The sequence below is a fragment of the Triturus cristatus genome, chromosome 1_2 (assembly GCF_964204655.1).
Source record: "Triturus cristatus chromosome 1_2, aTriCri1.1, whole genome shotgun sequence".
Lineage (NCBI taxonomy): Eukaryota > Metazoa > Chordata > Amphibia > Caudata > Salamandridae > Triturus > Triturus cristatus.
Window position 1 is genome coordinate 654803891 of NC_140580.1, and position 26786 is coordinate 654830676.

Sequence of the window (26786 nt, forward strand, 5' to 3'; positions counted from 1 at the left end):
GGTCGTGTCAGTGGTGTTATCGTCTAAGTCAAAGGAGATTGGTGCTGACAAGGGGTTAGTGGAGGGCGTTCCATCGAAGCCTATTGAGGTTACATGTGAGCCAGACAAGGGTGCCCTAGGAATCAGTCGTTTAGATAACGCACTACGTGTCGCCCCAGTATCTACCAGAAATGGAGACTTTGTGCCCAAGACCTTAGCAGTGACGTAAGGACCTTGCTGGTCAACACGGAGTTCGACTGGATCCCTCCCTTGCCCCTGGCGGTCCTATGCAAAGTCATGGGTGCTTTCGTAGTCGGACTGCTGGCACTGGGTCTGTCGGGGACAATCAAAAGTGTTTGGTCTGCCTGGCCTGTCGTTGATGGCGTCGTTCGTGTATCCTCGTCCCTGTCCTCTATTTCTGGGGTCATATGCTGTGTCTCTGGGGTCCTTATTTTTGTTCAATTCCAGAAGGACCGGGCACTGGGATTTCCAGTGTCCGAACCCTCTACAGAACGCACATTGGTTCCCATCCAAGTCTCTCCGTCCGTTGTAGGGTGCAGGTGTATGGTCTCTAGGGGGTAGCTTTCTAGGGGCGATTGGTTGGTAATTCCCTTTTGGGGGTTCCCTTCCTATGGTCACCCCTTGCAACTGTGCTATCATTACCCTCTCCTTCAGTTCTTTTTTCTTCCTCTCTAACGCCCTATCGTTCTCATTCTTTTGGTTTTCGTAGTATTGGGCCATCTGGAGGATTGCTGCGGGTTTGGAGGCTGCCCAACTACTCTCACTGGTCTGTAGTTTCTGGGAGACTTCTTGTGACAGACCCTTCACATAATTCTGGACAAAGAGGTGATGTCCGGTTGCGGGGGTCATGTCCTGGCCACTATAATCGGAAAACACAGTCTCGAACCGAGAGAAGTATTCAGACACATCCTCCTGGGGTTTCTGGCGACATGCCATCACTATCGACCAGTCTACCTTTCTCTCTGGGATTAGAGTCTTTAACTTCTGTACAATCTTGTCCGGGAGCTCCAATATGGCTTTCGGGGGTTTCTGTCCCGGTTCTCGCTGTTTATCTATGGTATCGAGTTGTCCCCAGGTATATCCGAATGGCTCAGCGTGGTCAACTTTCCGGATTTGCTTCAACACATCAGCCGGCAGACATAACCCGAAGAACAAGTCGATATCTGCTAAAGTCATTATTGTTGAGCCTAAGGCGGTACCTAGTTCGGTGTAGAAGGCAGTCAGGTTCTTTCTTAAGTCGGGTAGAGTTTTTCTAAAGGTCAAAATATCTTGTCGGTCCCATGGCTGGTAGACCCAATTATATACAACCCTTCCCTTCGCATCTTGGTGGTTGATGTCGTCATGTGTTCCCTGACCTCGTGGGGGGACCCAATAGGGGGCGGCCTCTTTGATGGGCATCATGGTATCAGTCCTTCCTTCCTGAGGCTTAGTCGCTATGGGAGTTTCTGCTTTGGTTGTCTGTCTGTGTTCTTTAAGGTGTCGATAGACCTCGAGTGTACGAGTGAAGAGGTTCGTCACATCGCCCTCTCCTTCTTCCCCAATGTCTACCTTCCTAAATAGGGCCGCTAAGCCTTCGGGACCTTTATCGTGGTACCTATCCTCATATGTATTCAGGGCGTGATAACAAAGTCGTACGACAAAGTGTCGTCTGCGGTTGTCGGCATACGAGTTATACACGTCTGTTATATACTCCTCACTTTCCTTTCGCTCCACCAGTGTCCCTACTATCTTGTCGATTCCTGCTCGTTCACCCTTCGTTAGTCGATTCATTCTGGTGGAATCTTTCTTTCTCATCTCAGGGTCATCCAACGTTATTGCCGACGTTGTGTTCAGTACAAGAGGCTCGGCCGGCGCGGAGGCCGTGAGGACCGAGGCCCCTGTACTGCTTTCGCTCGTGTTTGGGGGTTGTGGGTGTTGCACTACCGATTGGGAGGGTGCGTATGGAGGGGGCATGTAAATGATCGGGGGACCTAAAAGTAATTCGTCATTCGTTCGTTGCTTAGAGGACAACTCAGGGTAGAGCATAGAGGGGGTCCTAACAGGGTACTGGCCTGATGTTTCGGGCTCCTGTCTTAGTTTAGCTTCCCTTCTCTCCTTTATTTCTTCTTCTAACTTTTTAGCGGTAAGGTGAGCTGCCTTTCGCAATTCCTTTTCTGCCTTTACTTCTTCCCTCCTTTTTCGTTGTGTTGCTTCTTTGCGCCACATGCCGATACTGTCAAGCATAGTAGGCGTCGTCTTATTGCTACGCAGAGCTATTTCTAGCATTTCTATCTTATGGTCGTCGAAGGATCCCATCAGTGGCCACTGACTCTCGGGGTCCTTCTTGGTATATTTATGCCATAGCTTGCTATAAGCTACGGCGACTAGTCCATATTTAGTGAACATGTCCTTATTAGGGGTGCCCTCCAGTGGAGCCGTATGGTTCACCTCTAATAAGCGGTCCGGGCAGAACCCACTACCAATCAGTGGGGAGAAGATAGGCATGACGGGTTTCAACGGGGACAAAAGTCAGCACTACCTATCTTTTCACTGCTTGCAAAGACTAGACAGAATATCTCTATTCCTCGTTATTTGTAAGCAGAGAATACCTCCAAAGAACCAATATCGAACAGCTAGTGTTCGGACAATCAATCAATCAATGGGGAGATAAAGATAGGCACGACAGGTTACAATGGGGACAAAAGTCTGCGTTACCTACCCTTCACTATTTGCAAAGACTAGACAGAATATTTCTATTCTACGTTATTTGCAAACAGAGAATATCTCAAAGAGCACTAGTCTTCAAAACAATCAATGTTCGGACAATCAATCAGTGGGGAGATAAAGATAGGCACGACGGGTTTCAACGGGGACAAAAGTCTGCGTTACCTACCCTTCACTATCTGCAAAGGGAGAGAGAGAGAGTATTTCTACTCCTCCCCGTTTGTAGACAGCGAATATCTCAAGAGAACAATCAATAAGCAATACTAGTATTTCAATCAATCAATCAATCGTTTCGCAATTTGTCGTGTTTCACGACCTTACCCGGACCGCGTGGACAGTTTCTCGTCTTCCGCCTCCAGCGCCCGATCGTCCTCTACTCTCCGTATTTGCCGCGGCACTCCTGATGGTTCCCAGTCAGGACCGTAGATCGCTCGAGAGAGGTCTGCTCGGAACCAGTGAAGTTCGGATGATCGGCTGCCAGACGAGGGTCTATCGGGCAGGAGCTCTCCCGATCGTTGCAGTCGTTCACTCTGTCGTCAGGACCTCTCCCACTGGATCCACGTGTCGCTGATGGGCCCCACGCTTGGGACGCCAATTGTTAAATGGTAGCGGCAGTTTCAGTCGATAACCTTTCAAGTATTGCCCGGCGGTAATCGCCTCTTATACCATTTGATGTTAAACCAATAAAGAGGCAGGCGCCGGAGACTGGAAGGCAGGAAACAAAGTTTTATTCCGTCGGAGCAGAACACATCAGAGCAGACAGCAAGGTATCGTCACGAGGTGCTCTAACTGCATCTCTGAGACCTGGTCTCTTATACACATGTTTATGACTTTATTGCAGGGTTATCATACATGGCACATTCTTGAGATCACTTTGATGTATGAAAGAACATCCTCAGAATCCCTGGCTCAGATCCGATCCCACGCATAGCTACAGTAGAAGTTCCCACCCCACCCGCAGTAGGAGATGGCTATCACACAGCAGGATATTCCGCCAATTCCCGGGGGTGTGTGTGACCGGTCGGGTCTCAGGGGGTGGGGGGCCTTGATCTACTGTAATCCCTTTGATGTGGGGCGTTTCCCTTACAGTAGGGGCAATAAACTGCATCCGCAGGGCTAGGTGATGGCCTGGGATCGGTTCGGACAATGGGGCGCAGAGGAAGGGGGTTATCAAAGAGATGCATGACCATGTATGGGATGTCGGTCAGGCGTGGGATGCGGTTCCATGGCAGGGTCGCGCAGAAGGAGAGGGTTTATGGCCCGTGTATGAGAGAGCGGGGGTGGCCGGCGCGCGGGGGATGCTTGCAGCGCCAGGGGGACGCGCTGGCGATCTGCAATGAGCAGGGAGAGACCAGGGTGCCTAAAATGGCTGCCGTGCGCTTTCCTGTGTGTCGCGCTGGGGAGAGACAAGATGGCGCAGATAATGTTCAGTTTGCAAGCTAAATTTCCACACCGTGCGCGCCTCGCCTTTTTTTACACAGTAACATTTGTTTTTTTCTCCCTTGTGGGTCCTTTAATTTATTTAATAAATGTGATTGTTACTTCTTTATTTTTTTTTTATTTTTTTTTTGCCGTGCGCATACGGTAAGCTTACCGTACGCGCACTCCGCGATTTTTTTTAAAAATTATTAAATGTATTTTCCGTACTTTTGGGTCCTTCTTGGACCCCCTGACAAACACTAGGGGGTCTGCAACTCTCTTCGTTGCCCCCTTTTCACGTTCCACACCTTTGTTTCTCAGTGCGAGAGACAGAAAATGGCGGCCGACACTTCCTGATTTCGACCGATTCGAATGTTTACAGTCATGTAACCACCAATCAGAATTGAGCTTGCGCACGGCACCGTACGCGTACGGTAAGCTTACGGTAAGCGCACGGAGCGCGCTTACAGATATATATATTGATTTAAATGCTATTTTCTCAGGACCTACTGAACAGATTTACACCAGACCTACAAAAGGCACATCCTTGACCTGAGGACTACCTCTCTGCCAAATTTCAAGTAATTCTGTTCAGCCGTTCGGGCTGTAGCTCGGACTAAAGGTCCTATGGGAAAATGCATGGGGAAAATGCGTTTTGGGACCCCCCTTTTTTCTCAGCCCCCGCTTGACAAATACCCCCGAGACTTTCAGGGTAGGAGCGAAGCGGAGCGCCCCATTAGTTTTGAAAATTTCGCGAGGATTCGTCGACCGGCGCCAAAGTTATTCCAAATAGAATGTTGCGGATTTCCTATGGAAACACGGTCCTAAATATAACTATCTACTGGCGACCGCCAGTAGATAATATAAATATATATATGTATATTTTATATATATATATAATATATATATATATATATATATATATATATATATATATATATATATATATATTATTTTTATTTATTTTTTCCACTGGTAAAAAACAAAGGTTAAAATAACTTTACAGTTAGGTGAGCATGTCAGTGACAATATCAACATTTTGAACTGAAAAAAACCCACAGAAATTCAGCAGTTATAGTTAGGAGAGCTAACTATAACTTGCGACCCTGCCATGCACTGCTCATGTCCTCACATATTACATCACTCACGGCATGCTCTGTGACATCATTTATGACATCACTGATGACATCTCAAGTGACCGCTGTAATTCATATTCAGGTTCTACATCTGGATCCGGTTACCGATAATTTGATAAGTATTCTTGTTCATTGTTATTACTTTCTATTGTATGTTGGCTAGATGAAGCCTTTAATGTCTCTCTCAAAGAAATCCACAATATACGACAGTAATATGAGGAGAAATCATGTCGTTCAAATTGTGCCAACCCCCAAGTGCGTGCTTATATAATTAATTACCATTATGAGCTTCAGCACATCAATGCCTTTTTATACACTTTCTAAAATGTAGGATGCAGTTGGTCTCATGCACCTACTCCATGTTCCGCACGCTCAGAGCCGCCATGTTTTTTTGGGGTGTCTGCAATCTGTGTTTCATTCGGGAACCACCTGGGTCAATATAAGTCCCGCGTTGGTACAATTTTATGCCTAATCTGATCACGATGTTTCTAAGGCTTAACCCCTTCGCTGCGGCATGAATTCCGCCGCAGCGCTGGGGAGGTTTGGGGGGTTTGCGGCGCCGCCATGCTCATGACGGAACCACGCCGTCATGAGTCACGGGCGAGCTGTGCTCATGACGGCGTGGTTCCGTCATGACTCCACCCACTTGCGCTAATCGCCCGCACAGGCGGGGAATTAGCACCGCGTGGGCGGAGCGGCCGCCAACGGCCGCAGCATGACGGAACCACTCCGTCATAAGCACACGGTGCCCGTGGCTCATGACGGAGTGGTTCCGTCAGAAGCATTCAAGGGGTTAACAAGCATTTTGAAATCCCCGGCTATCAGCAATGATTTCTGAGGAAAAATAATGATATGTCCTAATGTTCCTTCCACCTACTGTAACCATGTAATTGTTACAGGTGACAAGAGGTTACAAATGTAGTTATTAAATGTGTGAATCAGCGCCTCTATATCAGGCACCTGCTGGTGTTAAGTGAAATATACTCAGAATGTGACAGTGATCTATGGAGCAGGTGACTGTTACGTGACCTTGGGTATTAATACCTGAAAAGTGAATATCTATCATTATACAGATGGTAGAACACGTGGAGGAAGAGGAAATTATGATCTTGCAGGATAATTGAAGATTGTCAGAAACATATCGGATACTAAGGGATGGGGAGAAGCCTTAGAGAAGTCAGTGCGTTCTGTAAGAACAAATGTCCTCACATGACTAGAAACAACTGTGGAAAGTGGCCCCTCTTTGGCTTTTTCTGGGCTGTCCAACGGTATTCCCTCAGGTGGACTCATAAATTGTTCCATATAGCTGCTTCACATACTGCTGACATTCTACAGCAAACAATAAGGTTCTGCCAGCCATTGGTTGAACAAAAAGTGTACCTTCACACCTTGTTGAGAGTGGCTACTTTCCACTGAAACCTGGCAAGAGGCAGAAAAAGCCTGGAGACAGTGGATTCTAAGTTCACAGGCACAGGCCTGTTTACCTACAACCCTGAAGGGCAGGAGGCCTCCCTGGAAAGGCCTGTGTGAGGCATGCTGTACGGCTGGGAGACCTTCAGTGGTATGAATTCGCGTTAACCCAATGACATACATAACAATGGCGCTAGAGCTTTGACTCAGAGACCCTATAGAAGTCTGGGCCTTCTTCTGAACATCCCTCAGTTTCCTGCCATACCTAAGATGTCTCTTCAGCATCAACACTTGAGCTCCCCTCCCCCCCACTTCCCATGCAGAAAAGGCCAGGCCAGGAATGGAGAGACCTGGTTTGAAGTTTCTGGCCAGCCTCTGCCTAAAACCCACAAACAGATCATTTAGTATTGCACACAAAGTCTCAGATAACAGCTCGTAAGCCTTTTCTCGGAATTAAAAATAGAAAGGTAACTTAGACTTTGGTTCACACTTGCTTTGAACTTAAAAAAAGAGAAAGCGCTTCAAATGTCCAAACACAAAAGGACTTTTGCAAGGGTCAGCTCTATGTGTGGTAATGTGTCCCTTAAGGAAAGTATTACCCCTGCTCTGTGTGCTACTGTGTCTGTAGTTCTCTAGGGGTTGTAGTCATCACCTGAGTGTTTTACTGTGCTAAGCTTTACTGTGTTCCATAGAGCAAGAATGAGCCCAAATGCAGTGCTTAATTTGAGCCTGTGGTTTCCGGTGCTTGGCACCAGCACTTAATTGTCAACACTGGCACTTGTGACAGTCTGCCACAAGGTGGCACTGTCTCAATTATAGATTCAATATACATTGAAAATTACTGTTACCTTCCGCCCAAGCCATTTTTATAGCTTTGGGGACTTGGAATAGTCCGAATTGTCACACTTGTAGGTGTGTGATGGTTAGTAGTCATGTTGTTACTATCATTATCAGCATGGCAGGGGAAATGTGTGGTGCAAGCAGCAGTGGCCTCATGGTGAGAACTCTGGCACTTATCTTTTTTTACAAATTAAGCACTGCCCAAATGTGGTACCTAATCTGGAAGAAGAGTAAGCTAAAGTGCCGAGTGTGACTAGGAGGATGCCCTGACAATAAGGACAAACAGCGTAGGCCGGCAGACTAAAGCTCACGTCAAGGTCATCTCAAAGAACTGAGCATCACAAGCCATGAGGACCCTGCATCCTAGCTGGCCAGAGCTGACTCGGGGACCTCTGCAACATCCTGAGGGTCGATGGGAGTGTGATAGATGCTCATCACCCATGCTCTGTGCCTTCCCTGACTTTACGGTCGCCCCATCCAACCATTTCCAGCCGAAGAGGAAAGAAACAGATGTATCCAATTCACTTTATGCTGGCTGAAGTCAGACACCCCTCTTCCATAGCTGTTTGAAGTACATTTAGGACTCTATGGCCTCCATGATATTGTAGCTTGATTCAGTGGTTGGATTCAGTTTCCCATTGCCAACTGGTGAAACAATAGATTTGGTGTCTGACCTCCGACACTGGACTTAGTCAACTATTTTCAATATATGGGGCACTACTATTGTGTACGGTATGCCTCATATCTTAGATGCTACAGTACATTCAGCACCAGTTAAAGCCCTGCACAAGCAATGCACAGACCAGACCAGTTGTGAATAGTAACTGGCCTTCCATGAAGGTGTACCGAGACTGCGCCAATGCTCACAAGAGCCCCGGTGGTCCCATAAATGAGATAGGAAGACTTTGAGGGAAGGCAGTCTATTGGCATCCTAGCCCATTGATTTGCACAAGGGTGTGGTGTGGTTTTTTTAAGTTAGGGGCTTATTTACAAGCCCCTTGCGCCACCGGTGCACCACTTTTCACATGGGAAAAGTGACGTACTGGCGGAACGAGGGGCTTGTAAATAAACCCCTTCGTTTTTTAGAAACACTTGGCTTTGAATTTTAGGACATTTTTAGACATTTTGCTTAGACCCACTGAGTTACCAGTACTAGCAGCAATAGCCACTGGGAACTGGGACAAAGGTCAAATGTAGCGTAGCAGGCTTGATACATTGTAGCACTATCTTGTACCTTTACTCATGTAACTAGACCCCGTAACCAGTGCTGCAGTAAGAGATTTATGTCATCGTAAGAACATGTAGTGCTTGCTAAAATACACACGCATACCCAAACCTTTGCCCACAGGATAACACTAGACATAGGGCCCCATTATAGGGCCCCATGTGTTTTGTACTATCTTGCCTTACTGCCCAAGTGGTAGAATTATATTTGTGATTCTATTACAGCACCAGTAGGCGATAGGATTAATTATTTCAATTAGCCTACGGTCAGTGCTTAAAATGGGCCGGCACTGTCCGGTACGGAGTACCGGCACTTTTTTATTTTGAGAGGGAGAGTACCGGCACTTCTCAAGAGTGACATAATACTTTTAATTGGAGAGTACCGGCACTTCTCAGAAACAAGTAGGTACTCTGGTACAGAGTACCGGCACTTCTATTTTTCCATTGCAAGCACTGCCTACGGTCCTGTGTCTTACTGGGATCTATTTTAGTGAGTGTAGGTCAAGTGGGGCATGGAGTTTTCTATTTGTGTTCACGGGAGTCACAGATTTTCTGAGCTTTTAACCGTCTTTCGCCTCTTCGAGTAAATCTTGACTGCTCATTGTTCCAATACTTGGGGCATTAAGTATGCAAGGGGAGTAACCAACTGGGGGTGCAATAGTGCCTGGATCTCTGATAGAAGCGCTAAATGACAGCCCCCACCAGGGATATTGCCCAGTCATCCCGGATTGCGCAAGAATCAGAGAGAAGGCAGGACAAGTACTGCAACAGAATCCATTTCCAAAGAGTTGTAAAGTTGGTGCAGATTGTGGTGTGAAATGGTGTATGAGTTGTACTGAATACAAAGTTTGGTCTATGACTCAGCTGTTGAAGTGGACGGGATGTGTTGGGGGTTACAGTCCAAATTACTTTTAATTTTACAGTAACAGTTCCGATACTTCTTGCTGAAAAGCAAGCGCTCCAGAATGGATAATGCCGTTTTCAGGTGCCTCTGACTGAAAAAGGGAAGGAGGGGGTCCCTGTAGTGTGAGGACAAGGGAGAGGCAGACAGAAGAAGTTTGCGGTATACTTTATATGTGTTTAAATGAAGGTGCCAGGCCAACTAAATATTTCCAGAATGTTTGTTACTTTTAGCTACATCTGTGAACCCACCCACAAACTTGCTGACTCCGCCCCCATTGCACTCAGCATAGCTCTCATACTCTTTTATGCACTTCATCCTCTGCTACGACCCGAGAATTAAAAATCTTGTCTCAGAAGTAAAATAAAAAATAAATCCATTGCAACTGTCTGTCGGTGGCAGATTGCCAGTCGTGTAGGGGAACATGAGGTTCAAGGTGTCAAAAGTAGTGTGAGTGCACACATCATCTGAATGAAATTAATCTGTGTGGACAAGTCTGTTCTAGAGAGGGCAGACCGTCTAGGAGTGCTAACTCTCTCCTCCTGAAACCTCGATCTTTCGCAAAAAGAGAACATGCCAATGAGCTTTCTCCAGCTCTGCACCGAAAATCTGGAATTCTCTTCCACCGGAAATTTGTAGAATCTCCTCCAAGGTTGCTTTCAAATTGGAAGTAAAAAGATTCCTCATGAATACGTTCTTACCTTAATAAGACGTGCCATTGTCTCTCTAATGCATTGAACATACTCCAGAGGTGGATGTTAATCTTGTATATATATATTCTTTTCTCTTCTTCCTCTGTTGTTGACTCATTTGCTCCTCTCCTATGTCGCTATGTATCAGTTACTATCCCATTCTTTGTTAACCCCAGGAGTTGTAACCGGCCTTGTTATGAGCACCCTATTTGATTAATTGTCTGTTTTATATTCCCATTTGACTCATGTACTGAATTGTTACCTTCCTTTCCCTCATATTTTAAAGCGCTCTGATATCCCTCGGGATCAAGTTCGCGCTACATAAAACTTAATATATAAATAAATAAATTGTGAGAGAGACATCTGTGTTGAAAAGCCATCTCAGACGTACAGTAACTGTGCCTCAAGGGCAGACCCGGTATGGATGGGGCATGCATGAAAGCCATAGACTAATCTCCGGCCTAACTAGTCCCCTAGAACTTTGCAGAATATTTTGATGGACTTAATTTAGTGATTTGTGGAGGGAAGGAACCTCCTAGATCACTGGCAATCAGAGACTCACCCAGGTATAAAAATCAATTTAGCATTGCGGCCATTATGTCAATTTCCAGGTTTGTCTCGGCAAAGCACAACATCCTGTGATTTTGTGGAAAATCATGTGACTTCCAAACAAGTGTGTCTTTAACTGGTGCTATAAGCACCTGTGCTGAGGATTAGGTGCCGGTGCTGAACACCGGAAAGCACCTGCTCAAATTAAGCACTGATACCAGCCTGTGCAATCCGATCAGAGCAATCCCTACTTTTTTTTTATTCTTCCTGTTTGAGAGGGAAGACCAGGTACATTTTCCCAGGTGTCTTTTGAATCCTCATGAGGTCTCTCACACACATGCTCTATGCCTTAGGAATTCTGATTAATTCATTCCCTGATGAGACACATATCTGAGTCAGTGAGCCACAGGAGTGCTTTACATCGCTGCCAAGTGAACTGGAGGCTGTGGTTTGATAAAGTAGAGAAGCCTTAATGTACACAGAGCAAGACTGAGTATTTTGCTGATGGGACCACACATCCTTCTCAAGGTCCTGTCCCAAAAATCTCTGCAGCCAACCCTCTCTGTCCATTGTTTTAATTGACACATCAAAACCCTGCATTTATGTTCTTGTGCAGTTTTATGTAGCACAATCTCGGCCCAAGTGAAATGGAACACTTTACATGAGCACCAGTTACATTACACAAGGTCAGATTCATTTTTAGGCACGGGAGAGAAAGTGAGTTGCCCAGAATCACAGGATGGTGAGCAGATGCCAGGACTCAAACCTGATTCTCCAGTTAAAAAGTCGGAAGTGTTGGCCCAAAAGACACACTGGTCAGGCGCGGCCAGTACAGGTAACAGCGGTGAGGCGGGGAGGTGGGGCGGACACGGGGAAGTTGGCATTCGACGGGATAGGGAAAATAAATAAATAAAACCACACCTTGCGCTCGATGTGGCGAGCGCAAGGTAAGTTATTTTATTTATTTATTTTATTTTTCCTAAAGCCATCGTATGTCGACTCCACCCCTGCCCCACCCCACCTCTCCGCCCACCGCTGTTACCTGCACCCGCTGCGCCTCACACATATACTAGTAAGACAAACTTATAAACAAAATGCTTCAGAAGTTATAGTCTGTGAATTGATAAAAAAAACTGAAATGATTTAAAAGACAGACAGTAGAGGTTATTGCTTAAAAAAAGAGGCTTTTATAACACTCTGTGCTTGACAGTGAAATATATTCACCGAATTGCTCGCCAATATTTAATTCCGATCATATCAAGTCTGTACATTCTTTGAAATCAAGTGAACCATCGTACTTGATGACTCTTTAATCCCTTTTCAAAAGTGACCAAAGATTCCCCGTTCAGTCACCCTCTCTCAGGAACTTCAGGCACCCTCTTTCAGGCACTTCAGGCAGCCTCTCTCAGGAACTTCAGTCACCCTCTCTCAGGAACTTCAGGCACCCTCTTTCAGGCACTTCAGGCAGCCTCTCTCAGGAACTTCAGGCACCCTCTCTCAGGCACTTCAGGCCCCCTCTCTCAGGCACTTCAGGCACCCTCTCTCAGGCACTTCAGGCACCCTCTTTCAGGCACTTCAGGCAGCCTCTCTCAGGCACTTCAGGCACCCTCTCTCAGGCACTTCAGGCACCCTCTCTCAGGCACTTCAGGTAGCCTCTCTCAGGCACTTCAGGTACCCTCTCTCAGGCACTTCAGGCAGCCTCTGTCAGGCACTTCAGGCAGCCTCTCTCAGGCACTTCAGGCACCCTCTCTCAGGCACTTCAGGCACCCTCTCTCAGGCACTTCAGGCACCCTCTCTCAGGCACTTCAGGCACCCTCTCTCAGGCACTTCAGGCACCCTCTTTCAGGCAATTCAGGCAGCCTCTCTCAGGCACTTCAGGCAGCCTCTCTCAGGCACTTCAGGCACCCTCTCTCAGGCACTTCAGGTAGCCTCTCTCAGGCACTTCAGGTACCCTCTCTCAGGCACTTCAGGCAGCCTCTGTCAGGCACTTCAGGCAGCCTCTCTCAGGCACTTCAGGCACCCTCTCTCAGGCACTTCAGGCACCCTCTCTATGGCGTACACTTTCCCTTGCAATTCATAGGCTTGCCACTATGGACCAGATTTACGCCTTGCAAGATGGAGTACAGTCTATCAGGGTGGCAGAGGACTTAACGCCTGCCACCCCGATGAAGGGAAATCCATCCTATGTGTAGGCGATTGCAGACCCAGTGCTCATCCTGTATATGTAGGGGAACAGCTGTCACAGCAGTTCCCTCCAAGGTACAAAATGATTCGTGGATCGCCGCTGTTGATATTGATGGCCGTCAGCCAAACTTTTACCATTTTTTGTTTTACAAAAACAAACATCCAGGTGAGAGCTTGTTTTTGAAAAACAAAACACTAATGACTCTCTCACTTCATAGGGGTTTCTCCCTGGGCGTGGGAGTCGTTATTTTGTTTGCTGTCCCTCACAACCAGGTTTTTCCTGGCAGTAATGAATAGCAAAAAAAAAAAAAAACAGACAGTCACTCTACATAGAGAGGGCAGTGGGATGGTTTTACTCTGACGGACCCTATTCTTTTGGGCTGTTGGATGCAGCTTTCTGTCGACAGAGCCAATGGGGGCTCTGTCAACAGAAAACAGACAGTCCTTCCGACCCTCAATAGGGTGAGCGGACCGTCAGTTTGCCGGACGGGGTAAACTGTCACACTTCCGACAGAGCACGTCTGTCAATCTCTACATCACCCCCCATGTTATCATTTTGGAAGGCCGTATAGACCCTCCATTTTGAATTACATTCTTTTCAGCTATAGGTTTATAAACTACCCATATATAATTGATTGTCTGATAGGTTCTATTGCACCAGGAAGCAAATGAGTTTCTGGTGTGTTTCATTTTAAAATCAAAACCCAAACATCATTGCCAGGGCTGGCCCAAAATCGCTTTGACCGGGACAGCGCCTTGGGCGGAAAGAAAATTTGGAGTTTATTGTGGGAAAGCGGGGGAGGTCGTTGCAGTGTGACGGCAGGAGGTGTGAGGAAGAAGGTAGGAGAGCAGAGGGTTCATGGGATTCTAACAATTGGGCTGAGGTAAGTTAAGGGGAGATTACAAAGTCTTTAACAGGAACCGATTGAGACCAAGTGGGAAGGATGAGCCTCTGTTTGCATGACATTATGTCAGACAGCTCCCTGCTGCACGCCTCGGAATATTGATGCCCTGGGTCTGGGCCCAGCTCACCCATTCCCAAGGCCGGCCATTATCACTGCCACCGTTCCAGACAATGGAAAGTGTGCTCTTGAAATGGTGCGAGTAGACTGCTGTGTGGATGGGTAACTCTCAGGCAGCTTTGCTGTTGCAGCCTCCGCCCTCAAACCTTCCCTGTTGAAAGTTCACTCTCCTGTCTAGAGAGGCTGCTTTGATTCAGTGTAGGGAGAAAGGACCCGTCACAGTTCCAAGAATAATTATCCCGTAATGCTGCATCACCATCATTTGCATTACGTCTTAAATTCTATAAATTGCATATTAGAGATTAAAACCTCTCTGCCTCTGTACAAATGGCTTGTTAAGTGCAAGGCATTAGACGACTTACACCATTCAGCTCACCGAGTCCATCCTTCAAACCTTATCCATCTACTGTCAGATATGAACATCCAACTTACAACATTTTCATTCATCAGACATCATTATCTGCCGTACACCCTGATCATCCCACTCACGCTGCACCCATCCATCCAATCCCATCCGCCGCTGTCGCCGTCCAACATCCATCTCACGGTTCATTTATGCACAGGACCTCATCCTTCCGCTGTTCACGCCCAGCATTCTTCTTACAGTGCATACATCATCACTTCATCTTTCTACTCTCCGACTTGAACATGCTGCTCCTGGCAAATCAGTGCCTCAGAGCCATGTTTCCGGTTTCTGAACCACGCATCTAACTCCAGCGGGGCTACACAAAATGATGTAACCTCCCTGCAGAAGGTGAAGAGGGACTCCTGAGTGTTCCATATCTCACAGATACTCATTGGCCTTGGACTGACTGTGAGACCCTCTGATGAATTTGTGGATCCTTGAAGAGTTAGGCTCCCCTCCTCCCCCCCCGACACCGCAGAGGCTTCATGGGTCAGCATTATGGCCTTGTTTAACTCACAACAAATCCAAATTTCAGACATAATTTTCTTCTCTTTAAATTCAACCTCCAAATCAATACACATCGGCCTCTGATGGATCATCCATCTGAAGTCCAATTACAGCATCCAACTCACTCCTGACATGTAGTCCTCTTCAATGTCATCATTTTACTGCTGCTCTAGTTCAACCCCCAACTAATGACAAGCAAGTCTGTGAGACTGCGGCATCCTTGAAACTCACAACATTTCTGGTTCTCAGGCATCATTATTCTGCTGTCCGCTTCCAAAACGAACAGGCCATCTCACAGATCCAAGTCCATCATCTGATTAATACACGCCACATAGAAAAATCTCACATTTCTTCCTTCTGCGATTGAATCTAACACATCTCAACTCACCTTCTCCTCGGGTCCAACTCACAACACACCCATCCACCACCCTTCTACTTTCAGATACCAGTGTTCAAAGCAAGACGTTTCCCTCTTGCAGTCACCATGGCTGCACTCAATGAATCCAAAACCCAGCTTTTGACACCTCTACCCTTCGGATCTTTCTGCTATTGAAATGAAACATTCAGGTTTGACCGACCCAAGTCATTCACTTTCCAGCATCCAAATCATAATAATTCATCTATCTTGGAATTCATTGGTCCACTGTACTGACTGAAGAAACAGCTAATTAAACATACATCTCTCACAAGCCATACTTCCCTATCTGATTTAAGCAGCCAATTTACGATAAAGCAATGACATAGGCGTTTCATTTCTACCACCATCTGAAGCCAACATCCAATGACCTAATATTGATCTGCAAGGTGGTTTTTGTCGGCTCCTTGAGGAACACCCGATGATGATACTTCTATCTCAAGACATATTATTTCCCCAGACCTCAAACCTTCTTTTCTCTTCTAGCATTCAGATAACAGAGGATCTGCCTTCAGTACCTCATCCAATGTTTGTTGATCATACTATCCAATTTCTGACATACCTACCTCTCACACATCATTCTACTTCAGTCCCGGCCAGTGCAGGCAAGCGTGGTGGGGGGGTGGAGCGGGACAGGGAGGGAAGTTGACAGATGACGGAATAGGTTTTGTTTATTTATTTAATGTTACCTATTCAGTCGTCTGCCAACTTGCCCCCTTGAAACCCCGCCCCACCGCACTTAGCTGCACCGGCTGCCACAGTTCTACTTCCAGTTCGAAGACTGTACTCATGCTACAGTTGCTCCTGTGACCTCATCATCTGCTGCCAGCTTTACAGATGAGGCATCCACCCTTTACGTTGATTTGACTGAGGTGCCGCATACAGCCAGCTGGTTGCTGAAATGGTAATCATACCGACTTTAGGGAGGTCACAAGAAGGATGTGATACAGCAGAATACTGCACATTCAATAAAAATCAAATAATAATATCTTGAATTTCTTTCCCCAAAAAGGCAGAAATAGTAAGATATGCACAAAGCTTTGGTTATCCCAGATCAGGAAGCTTTTAAATAAATTGCATGCTTATTTGAGTTGACTCCAGAGAGCATCCTTGCTATGACTCCTCCGGGTCTCTTATCTGATATTGTGACAGAATCTAGGCTTTCCACTTGCATGCATACATACCCAAAGCCTGAATGACTTCAATAAAAGTATAACATTAAATGCACTAAGCGTTTCTCAGACATACGTTTCCGATCTAGCAATCAACACTATGCCAAAACCCACATCTTATCAATATATAGCCTCCTACAACATCCAACTCACCTTTCCTTATGACATGCTGTCTTTAATGTACTATTCATATATCTATTTCAAGACAAACCCTTCTTTCAAATTCCAACCATAAACGTAGCCTTCAAGTATCCAGCTAGCATCAGGACCATCTTCTAATCAGTTGGTATAACAGTTCTAAGGCAGACATAACCCCATTCCCATCTGTCTTCTGTCCACAATCAGCATCCAATTCACTAGAAAGCTATCTCTCAATCAGAACTAATCTGATGTCCAATGCTGGAATTCATCTCATGCGATGCCCTTCCACCAGCCTCATCTGTCTGCTGTCCTCTACCATCATTTTAATCAGGTCAGAGCAAACTCTGTCAGTGTCGCCTCGGCACACGGCATGACACTCTGGAAAGGAAGCAAATTAAGTTTGTGTGCCTCATTGACAGAGCCAAACACCATCTCTTTTCCAACGACCATCCAGGGCATTGTTCAAAATAATTGCTGAGGAGCAAGTTTAGGGATGCCGAGAGCATTTTAAATATCCTCCGTGCACATCTAAGATTGGACTGAGCAAATGTGGTTTGCATAGGATTATCTGTGAGATCTGCCAGGCATCTGCAGATCTTGGTAAATATAGCTGTTAATCTATTCTTCACACAAAGCACTCAGGAGAAGTGCAAATAGCCACACACATGTATTAAGCAAATTACATTTTATCACATGATTACAGACCTCAGAGGTCATAACTCTCTTAGTGGAGAAGGTTCAATAATCGACAGCTCATTCTCAATACCTCTCTAGAAGTGTGGGAGTTTAATGTAGTATAATAGCGCTCAGCACCTCCACTTTCTCGTCATGGTGCGGTTGCGTAATCCACAGATGATCAGATCCAGTTGTTGTCCATAGACAGCATCCTCTCGTTCTCAGAATGTGCTACATTCCTCTTTGTGGCTGTTGAGAGGCCTCATTTCTGAAATTGGTGAGATGCCACACACTCAAGCATGTTGTGAGCATCCCAATCTGTGGATATGGTATGCTTCCGGTCTGTATAGTGACTTCCCCTTCTGGATGTGGTACCTTCTCATCAGACGAGCTGATGCCTCTTCCTTAGGGATGTGCGATATTGCATGCATTTTTTTTTACAAAATGTAGTTTATATTTTGTGAATTTATACAAAATTACGTTTTAATGTGTTTGCACAACTTTTCACGCAAGGGCATACTTTGCATGAGAAAAAGTCATGCTATATACTGGCAGGACATTTTCTGTACTAACCTATCTCCTGCAAGTGAAAATTTAGCAAAATCACATACTGTGAAATGTTGTCAATTTTACATAATGGAAAGTGGAGGATTTTGGGGCATTTTGTGAATGTTGCCACTGCCATTCTACCCAAGCCTACCTTTAGAAGTGATAAACCACCCTCTAAGAATGGTCGCTTTGCGATATAACGTGTATGGATGAGGTTTGCCTACACACTCAGTATGAATGTAGGCCCTTCTCTTGAGGGGGAGATCTCACTCCCTTCATGCTTTGAGAAAACCATCTCTAGATTTGATAACCCTTTTCCCCTCTTCTCCTCATGAGTATAATGAGGTCACCGATCTTTGGATATTGTGAGCCCTCTCCTTGCTGGGCATGGTAATGTGGTCCTTCTGTGGATATTGTTGCACCTCCTTTTCTATGGCATCTGAATTGGGTAAACATCATCCTATGTGGATTTGTTACGGCCATACTCTCCCACGAGATGTTATGAGTCACAATGTTTCTGGCTTTGGTGAGGGTCATTTTCTCTTTTGATGCTGTGTATCCTCCAATCCCTGTTCTCTGTGTGCTCTTGATGGGGGAGGTGCCCACATCACTCTGGATAAAGTGACAATCCATGGATATGTAGATCTCCTATGCTATACATCAGTGATACTCAAAGTACAGCCTCTTGACCTTTACATGCAGCCCCCCAGGTAAACGGCAGCACAAGCTTTTGTTTAGCTGCTGAGGACTAATAGTCAGATTACTTTTTTTTTTTAAATAAACGGGCAAGAATTGATTAACCTGCAAATAAATGTTTGCCCGTTTATTGATTTTTTTTTTAGACCTACTTACACAATTCCTGACTTACCAAGACCCCCAACCGCCACCCTGCTGGCATCAGTGCGGCCCTCGTACACACCACAGACCGTCATTTGTGGCCCCTGGACAAATGTTTGTGAGTACACACATTGTGTTCTCCCTCTCCTTTATGAGTGTCAGGCTGTCAATCCCAGGCTGCAACGTACCCCTTTGCCTTCAGATAACCCTCAATTGGAGGAAGCCTTAGTAAAAAATAAAACAGACTCGCTTCTTACTGAATTATGGTAATGTTTGACAAGCGTGAGCATATGCCATCTTTGGCGGAAGCCCGCTTGTGTTTTTGGGCTCTTGGAGTGTATGGCTGGTTAGAGGTTGGGCAAACGGAGAGGGTTTACCAAACATATGCGCGTGTGTATGTGTGTTTGTGAGTGTCTGTCAATGTATGCCAATTTTACCTTGTGTCATTCATGAGCCGATAATGGTGTGTATATATGTGCATACATATGTGTGTGTATGCCGGTGTGTTAGTGCCTGTGTATTTGATTAACTGCATGTCATAGTCACCCAGTCACCTACTCCAATGAGCAGACAATTATGTGTTTGTCAGTGTCATGTCATCCCAACTGTTAAAAGATCGAATTCTAACTAGGCCAGGACAAAATTTTAATTATGCTAAGAAAATATTTGTAATTTTCTGAATATCTGGTCCCACGAAATTAGCAAAAAATTTCCAAAATTCCACAATATTCAATTTTGGATTCTTTTTGCTAGTTGAAGACGTGTTTTCGCAAAAAAAGTCTTATAGGCAGACAAACTTATCATGGAATCCTAGAAAATGTCATGAATATGCAGTAGTGATAGTGGAGCGAATAAAGATTCTATTGAGGAGTGAGAGATGGTTTGAGAGGCCTTCCTGATATGCCGAGTGGGATCAACTATGGCTTGCCTTGGTAGAGTTTGGTGATGCAAGGCAATTTCCACCGAACGGCCAGGGCAATTGTACTCTAATTAAACCCATTCACAAAGAAAGTGAATATTCACTTTTCTCTCCAAGTTTACAGTTTGGTGAGATTTTCTACACATAATGGCAAACTGTATTTAGAAGGTTGCTCTCAAACGTACCTTTTGCGACACCAACTGTCACAAAAATCATTATTTTCACGCAAATGTGGCACAAAGACTAAAACTTTGCAATCCCTCTGGAGTAGCAACGTTTTAGAATAAATGCTAAACAGGTTGTAAAAATGTTCTGCAATTTTTCACACACCTAGACAGGAGTAGTAGTAGAGGGTAGGAAGGAGAAAAAAGAAACTAAAGTGGGAGTAAAGGAGCATAGGTAAAGAAAGCAAGAGGGAAGAGGGAAAGAGTTGAGGAAGGGTAACATGGATCTGTCATGCTTCCTTTTAGACACCCAATGCCTATGATCTAAGAACAGGAACGGGAACAGAAGCGGCGCACAGGTAATTTTTTAAATAAAAATACAAAATAAAAATATAGGGCCATATTAGCAATAACTTAGCGCGATTTTTTTATCGCCTCCTATCGCTGGATTCTATTGCGGAGATAACGCAGTATTACCAACGTTTATCTCCACGGCGATAGAAAATCCAGTGATAGTGGCGAATCCCATCTTTAACGTGAGATTTCCAGCTATAAAAATCCTATCGCTAAGGAAAGTCTCGCTAATAGGAAGGTGGGGACTTAGCCGTAGAATCCACCTCCCATTGACTATTATGGCTAAGTCAGGTTTTTACCAGGTGTAAAATTCTGGCGTTAATCGCGGTTAGCGCACGTTTTTTTATCATGCCGCGGGTATTGCTAATAGGCGATAGCTATGTTAGCGACTGCTTTCAGTCGCTACCAGTTTGGGTACGCCCACTTTGCATGTCATTAGCGATAAATAGCTCTAATATGCAAAGCGGGCCCCAAACCGGCCGCTATCGCCTGGAAGCTGTCGCTAACTTCTGTTAGCGACTGCTTGGTAATTGGGCGATAAAAAAATCGCTGCTTTATCGGCAAAAAGTGCCGATAAAGTGGCGATCTGGCCCTTGCTAATATGCCCATTAGTTCCTTTGATCTTCTTTCTCGGGCATTGGAGTAAACAGACTGCCTCGAACTTGAAAGGGAAGGTTTAAAAAAGAGAGGACACACATTGGGTCAACAGCCATATCTGTAGCACAACTCCTTGAATTAAAGGCACAACAACACAGAAAGCAACCAAGCACATATCATTGAAAAGACTTTCAAGAAAAGGGTTGGGGCATCTATTACTGATAAATGCCAACACAAGGCAGCAAAACGTGAAATTGGTTAGGTAAGACACAACGTAATTACTTCCCTGATCAAAATATGCACTAAAATGAGTCTTTAACACCTTAGGCCCTGCCCAAATTAGTCATAAATGTTTAGTGCATTTCAATGACATGGTCAGGCTGGACTTTAACAGGGGCGAAGAAGAACTATGCTCTGATGAATTGAATAAGTCAAACTCCCTTCATTCGGGAGCTGCTGAGTACTCACTTAGGGGCAGATTTATAACGGACTTGCGCCACTTTTACGCCACAGTTGCGTCACTTTTGTGACGCGGCGGCGTAAACCCTGTGCCATGTTGCGCCCCATTTACAACGTGACGCATCTAGGGAGATGCGTCACGTTGTAAAGCCTGCGCCACATGTGGGCGTACCTGCACGGGGGGGCGTTCCAGCGCAGGAACACCTCCGAAAAGTGTCTGAGTGAAATCTTCAAGATTTCACTCAGTCACTTTTCCGGCCATGCTGCGTCAAAACCCTGCGCCTGCTTGAAGCAGGCGTAAAGATTGACGCAGCATTGTAACAATAGGGCATCCCCGAGCCTTGCTGGAGCTGCGTCGCGCTTGCGACGCAACTCCAGCAATGCGCCAACCTTCCGCCATCAGATGCGTCACGCATCTGTTTATCCTTGCGCCACGATGCGCTGCATTGTAAATGCGGCGCATCTATTGTGACGCGAGGGTAAACTTTCGTGACGCATCTTCCCTGACACATCCATGCTGATTTGCAGGGATGCGCCAGGGAACATAAATCTGCCCCTTAGAGTCTGCTCAAGTCAGTGGCGGCTGGTATCAGGGCAGAGTGGCGGGGTGCTGGTTAAGACTACTGAGAACGAAGAGAAAAAAAAGAAAAGAAAAACACCTTGCACTCGCCGCATCACCGAATCCGTGCTCTTCTGTTGCACTGCGCAGGCTCCCAGAACCACTTGAAGCCAGTTCTGATGCTGCTCTCATGCCTGAGAGAAGCGTCAGGATTGGCCTTAGCGAGCGCCCGCGATTTGCATTCTGAGAGAGACTGGGAGCCTGTGCCTGCGTAACTCCAACTCGCGAATGCAGCTCGGGTTGGAGATATGTAGTGTACATGTCGGTGTGGCTGTCCTGAGGCGGCCGGCCAAACCGAAATGCACACTGACAGCAGTGCTGAAACACTCACCCTCCAGCCTGTCATTGTCTGGCCCCACCCCCAAGACTCGTTTTACAAATAAAATGATAAACCTGTGTTATTTTTGTTTTATTTTTCGACTGTTGTGCCTGCTGGCGGGGGGAGGATGGTAGGATGGCAGGAGTCTACACTGGCAAAAGTATGCCACATGATGCAAAGTGGAACGGTGCGTCGCAGGGTGTTTTGAGCACTCTCTTACAATGTGGCAAGGTACTCCAAAGGGCGTGATGATTACCTTCTCACAAAGTTGAAAGGTATGCAGCAGGGTTTGCTAAGCACTCACTCTTGATGTGGAAAGGTACGTTGCAGGATGTGGTGAAGATTTTCTTATGATATGGTAAGGTACCCCCCAGGATTGCAAGCACCTCTTATGATGTAATAAGGTACACTCCAGGATGTGTTGAGCACCTCTTATGATGTGCTCGAGTACACCCCTGCATGCATTCAGCAACTCTTATGATCTGGTAGGGTGCATGTCCCAGAATGTGCTGAGCACTCACTTACAATGTGGTTGGGTAAGCCACAAGAAGTGAGGAGCATTCGCTTATGATGTATGTAAGCAGTGCTTAATTTGAGCCGGTGCTTTCCGGTGCTCAGCACCGGCACTTAATTAATTTCCGGTACTGGGCACCGGAACCTAATTGTCAACAGCATACTAAGATTAGTCTACCACATGGAGGCGCTGCTCATCTAATTTAGGAATGAGCAGAACAACGTTTGTTTAGGAATACAATCTATATTAATAACTGCCTCCCCAGCCATTCCTTTAGCTTTGGGGACCTGGAATAATCTGAACTATCGCATTTACATGCAAGAGAGATGGTTAGTAGTTGTTTTGGCAGCGATGACAGGGGCAATGGGTGGTGCAAGCTACAGTGGCCTCCTGGTCAGAGCCCTGGCACTTAATATTTTACAAATTAAGCACTGTATGTAAGGTACCTTGGGTGGATAAGGGAAATTCCTCCAAGTGTTACGCCTGGCATTCTTTGGAAGTATAGTCTCTAGGTGTGGTGATGGTCACTCTTGCGATATGCAGACGCTTCCCATGTCCTGAATATGGAGATGTCCATCTTGTCTGCAGATGTTCTGAACCCTCTCCCCTCTTAACGTGGTGCAAACCTTTTCTGCCTGCCTGGTGGTGGCGTACACGTGCTGAGCCACAATAATCCTGCAAATGTGGGGAGTCCCCTCTCTAGGTGGGGTGAGGCAACCTACCCCAGACATAGTGGGCCCCGTAGAGACGTAGCTATCATAAGTGCATCAGGTACAGTGGCACAGGATCCCATGGATGAGAGGGACACACTGAGGTCAAAATTATGTCTGGCTTTTACTAGACAATGAAAGTTCTGTGGTGGCCATTTTCCTCTTGTATCGAGCCCCCATAGGACCAATGCTCTGCCGCTGCAGTCTCGCCACCTACCCCCTAAATTGTTGGCCCTCTCCTGGTTATGCGTCACCATCCCTCTGGGTGTGGCGCCGGCTCGCTCCCTCCCTGTCTCAGACAGCTCCTCATAACGCATTAAGGAGCTAAGAGCAGCCGAGTCTGGTGGCTGTGCAGGCAGGACGTCAAGGGCACTTTCCCCTGACAGGCGCCTGCACCAGGAGGCTCCTCTGATGTCTGTGTTGAACGGTGGAGATGAACATCACTGACTTAAGCAGGTCAGGCTGACGGCTGCCTTCTTCCCGCTCCTCATACGTGCTCTGGGTACCGCGCTGCGCACTCCTCGCCCATGCACTTGCCTTTCTTCTTTCAGCCTGCACTCATCCATCCTTTCAAATCTTTCATCTGCCCTGACCTGTCTCTCTCTCCTCCATCCCCAACAGACCTCCCTCTTCTCTTCCATCTCCACTCCTTTCAGGGCTCTTTCGTCCACGACCTTGAAAACGACCTAACTCCTGTCTCTACCATCAGCCCTGGGGGCGGGTTTTGCAACACACCTTTTATGAAGACAGGAAGAAGCAGCGAATCCCCTCAGCGCCTGCTCTGATGTCACAAGCTTTGACTCACTGATTAGTGTTGGCCTATATGAGCATCTGCCTCCTGCCCAACTCTACCAACAAGCTCACAATGCAGCGATACCTCCCATCGAATCCCCCGAATTTAACACAAAACTACTCCTACTTGGGCATTTCTCGTGCCCTTCTCTGCATAACTATATCATATATCACAGAGTGGCGAGAGCGACAAAATAGAAGTACACATGGTTACTTCTGGGTTCTAAAGAGCCCTGAAGCCACTCGAGGTCAATGTAGTTAAGTAGTAATTTTAGCAGTAGGCACGCATGGCTGATCGCTAACAACTTTGACCCCATTTAAAGAGAAAGCTTTCCAAAACAGCATAAATTCAGCTAAGATTGCCCTTTTGCGATTTTGGGAAGCTTGGTTTTGGAGGGACAAGAAACTGAGGGTCACCCTCTTATGAATTTTTGCATTTAGATGCTGGTGCGTCCTGTGACAAGGAGGTCACCTGCAATAGGTGGAAAGAACTTTCGCCTATGCCAATCTGCAACTCACTACAGAGGCATTGGCGTAGTCAGTTTGTCATGGGCCCTAGTGCAAGGAAGGAAATTGGCACCTTGTTTACGCTGTGAAATAAAGCACTCATCATGGTTAAGGGGCCGCTAAGACATCAGGACCACCGTGCTACTGCACCTTCTTCACCAGTGAAACCTACGCCCCTGCCTAGAGCCCCTGAAGTGACATAGTATGGTTTTATGCCAGAGCCACGCATGCCTTTACCATGCTTGCCTTTACAATGCGGTCATTACCATAAAAATGCCTTTACCACTCATTTCTTTACCCCTCAATTTTTTACCATGAATATACTTTTATCTTGCATGCCATTACAACAAAAATTTAAGTATTACACAGGCAAATATAAAGCTTTAAATGTTATATATATAAAAAATGTAAAGCTTTATATTTGGTCCCCCAGTGAGCTTTATATATATATATATATATATATATATATATATATATATATATATATATATATATATATATATATATATAATCTATCTTCCGTCACCTTTGTTGCTGGATCTCCCGCCTCTTGTGGCAAAACCCGTGGTGGGGTAGCGAACCCCACAATATTACATAGTAATGGCATTCGCAGCAAAGGTAAAATTTGTAGTAAAAAATGAAATGCGTGGTAATGGTAGTGCGTGGTAAAGCCCGCGTTCAAATTGCTGTATCCCCATAGTACGGCACACACCGAGGATGAGAATTCTGGGAAGGTTTCACAAGGGCCCATTGGACCCTTCTGGCTCATGCTCTCGTGAAGTATCTCCCACAGTTCTTTTTCACGCCGTCATAGAGTGAAACAACTGGTTTAATTTGTAGCATCTTTGAAATCCTTGCACTGAATCAAAATAGAAGCATTTTGTAACTATCTCCATTTATATTATGGGAGCTTTCACAGATGATATTACATTTGGTTCCTGTCTTCTCTGGTTTCCTGCTTGTCGTCATGTTTAGGGGGGATGACCCCGGGGTTTTTTCTCTCCTTTTTGTGAATCCTCAGATCCCCTACCTTGCCACGCACAGCGCTGGCCCATCACCCAGGTATACATTCCCAATCACTGGTGTAAACCCCGTCCAGGCGGCGAGCACTCCCTCCCCGCTCCCCCCTGGTTGTTGCCATCGCTGCGCGCTTTTCCCTTAATCAGCACTTGACCACTTCTTGGTGCCTGAAAAGGTCGCAGTTTTATTTTTTACAACAAGCATTTTGTAACAGGAAATCTTCATATTTCCAATTTCAACATTCATGGTCTTACCATAGTCCTTCAACGACCATGTTTCACTTCTATCTATTGTTCATTATTTTCTCTATTCACATTCTGGACCCCAGCCGCCCCAATAGCCCGGGAGGGGAGGGAGGGGCCCCAATCCCTGGGTTTCGATTCACGGGTCTAGGCTTCAACTTGCTACCGATTTGTAGGGTGTCCCTTTCTGGGCATGCCCGGGCTGCAAGTGCCGTCCCGCTCGTCCTGTATCCTTTCGGGGCCCTCCCTTCTCCCAGGGGTCTCTGCCGTTTGGCATCCCAAGGACCTTACTTGAGCATCTACTCTATTTTCTTGCGGCTGGGTCCTTGTCATCTTCTCCGTCTGTACCCCTGCCGTGAGGCATCCCCGGGGTCCTGCGGGAGTGTCATCTCTGTTCTTTCTCTGGCGGCACGCCGCCCAATGGCTCCCCCAGTGCCCCTGGCGTGAGGCATCCAAGGACACTGTGTGAGCCTTTCATCTATCTCCTAGTACTTTCGTTCTCTACTAGGTTCCTCGTGTCAGCTCCGCTACCCTTCCCCCCCTACGGCTGCGACGCCCGTATCCATAGGTGTGGGTGGGTGGGCTTTTTCTTCTTCTTCTTGGCGAGGGGGAGCCTTGTGATTGACTTTCCCGGGCCGTTGGCCCCCCTTTAATCTCCCCCTTGCCTACCTTTCTCACCCCCCGATTGGTGGGGGGAGCTTCCTTTGTTTGTGGGCCTATCCTGCCCTCTCCGGCTTAGCCGGGTTTTCCTGATTGCGGGGGCGTGGCATGGAGGGGTCCCGCCGCCG

General features: G+C 46.4%; 1 protein-coding gene across 1 annotated transcript in view; it reads right to left on the reverse strand.

Moving 5' to 3' along the window:
* The window catches only part of IGSF21 (immunoglobin superfamily member 21), a 1330939-nt gene that overhangs the window by 1126734 nt on the left and 177419 nt on the right, over positions 1-26786 (reverse strand). The gene's annotated exons all lie outside the window — the stretch shown is intronic.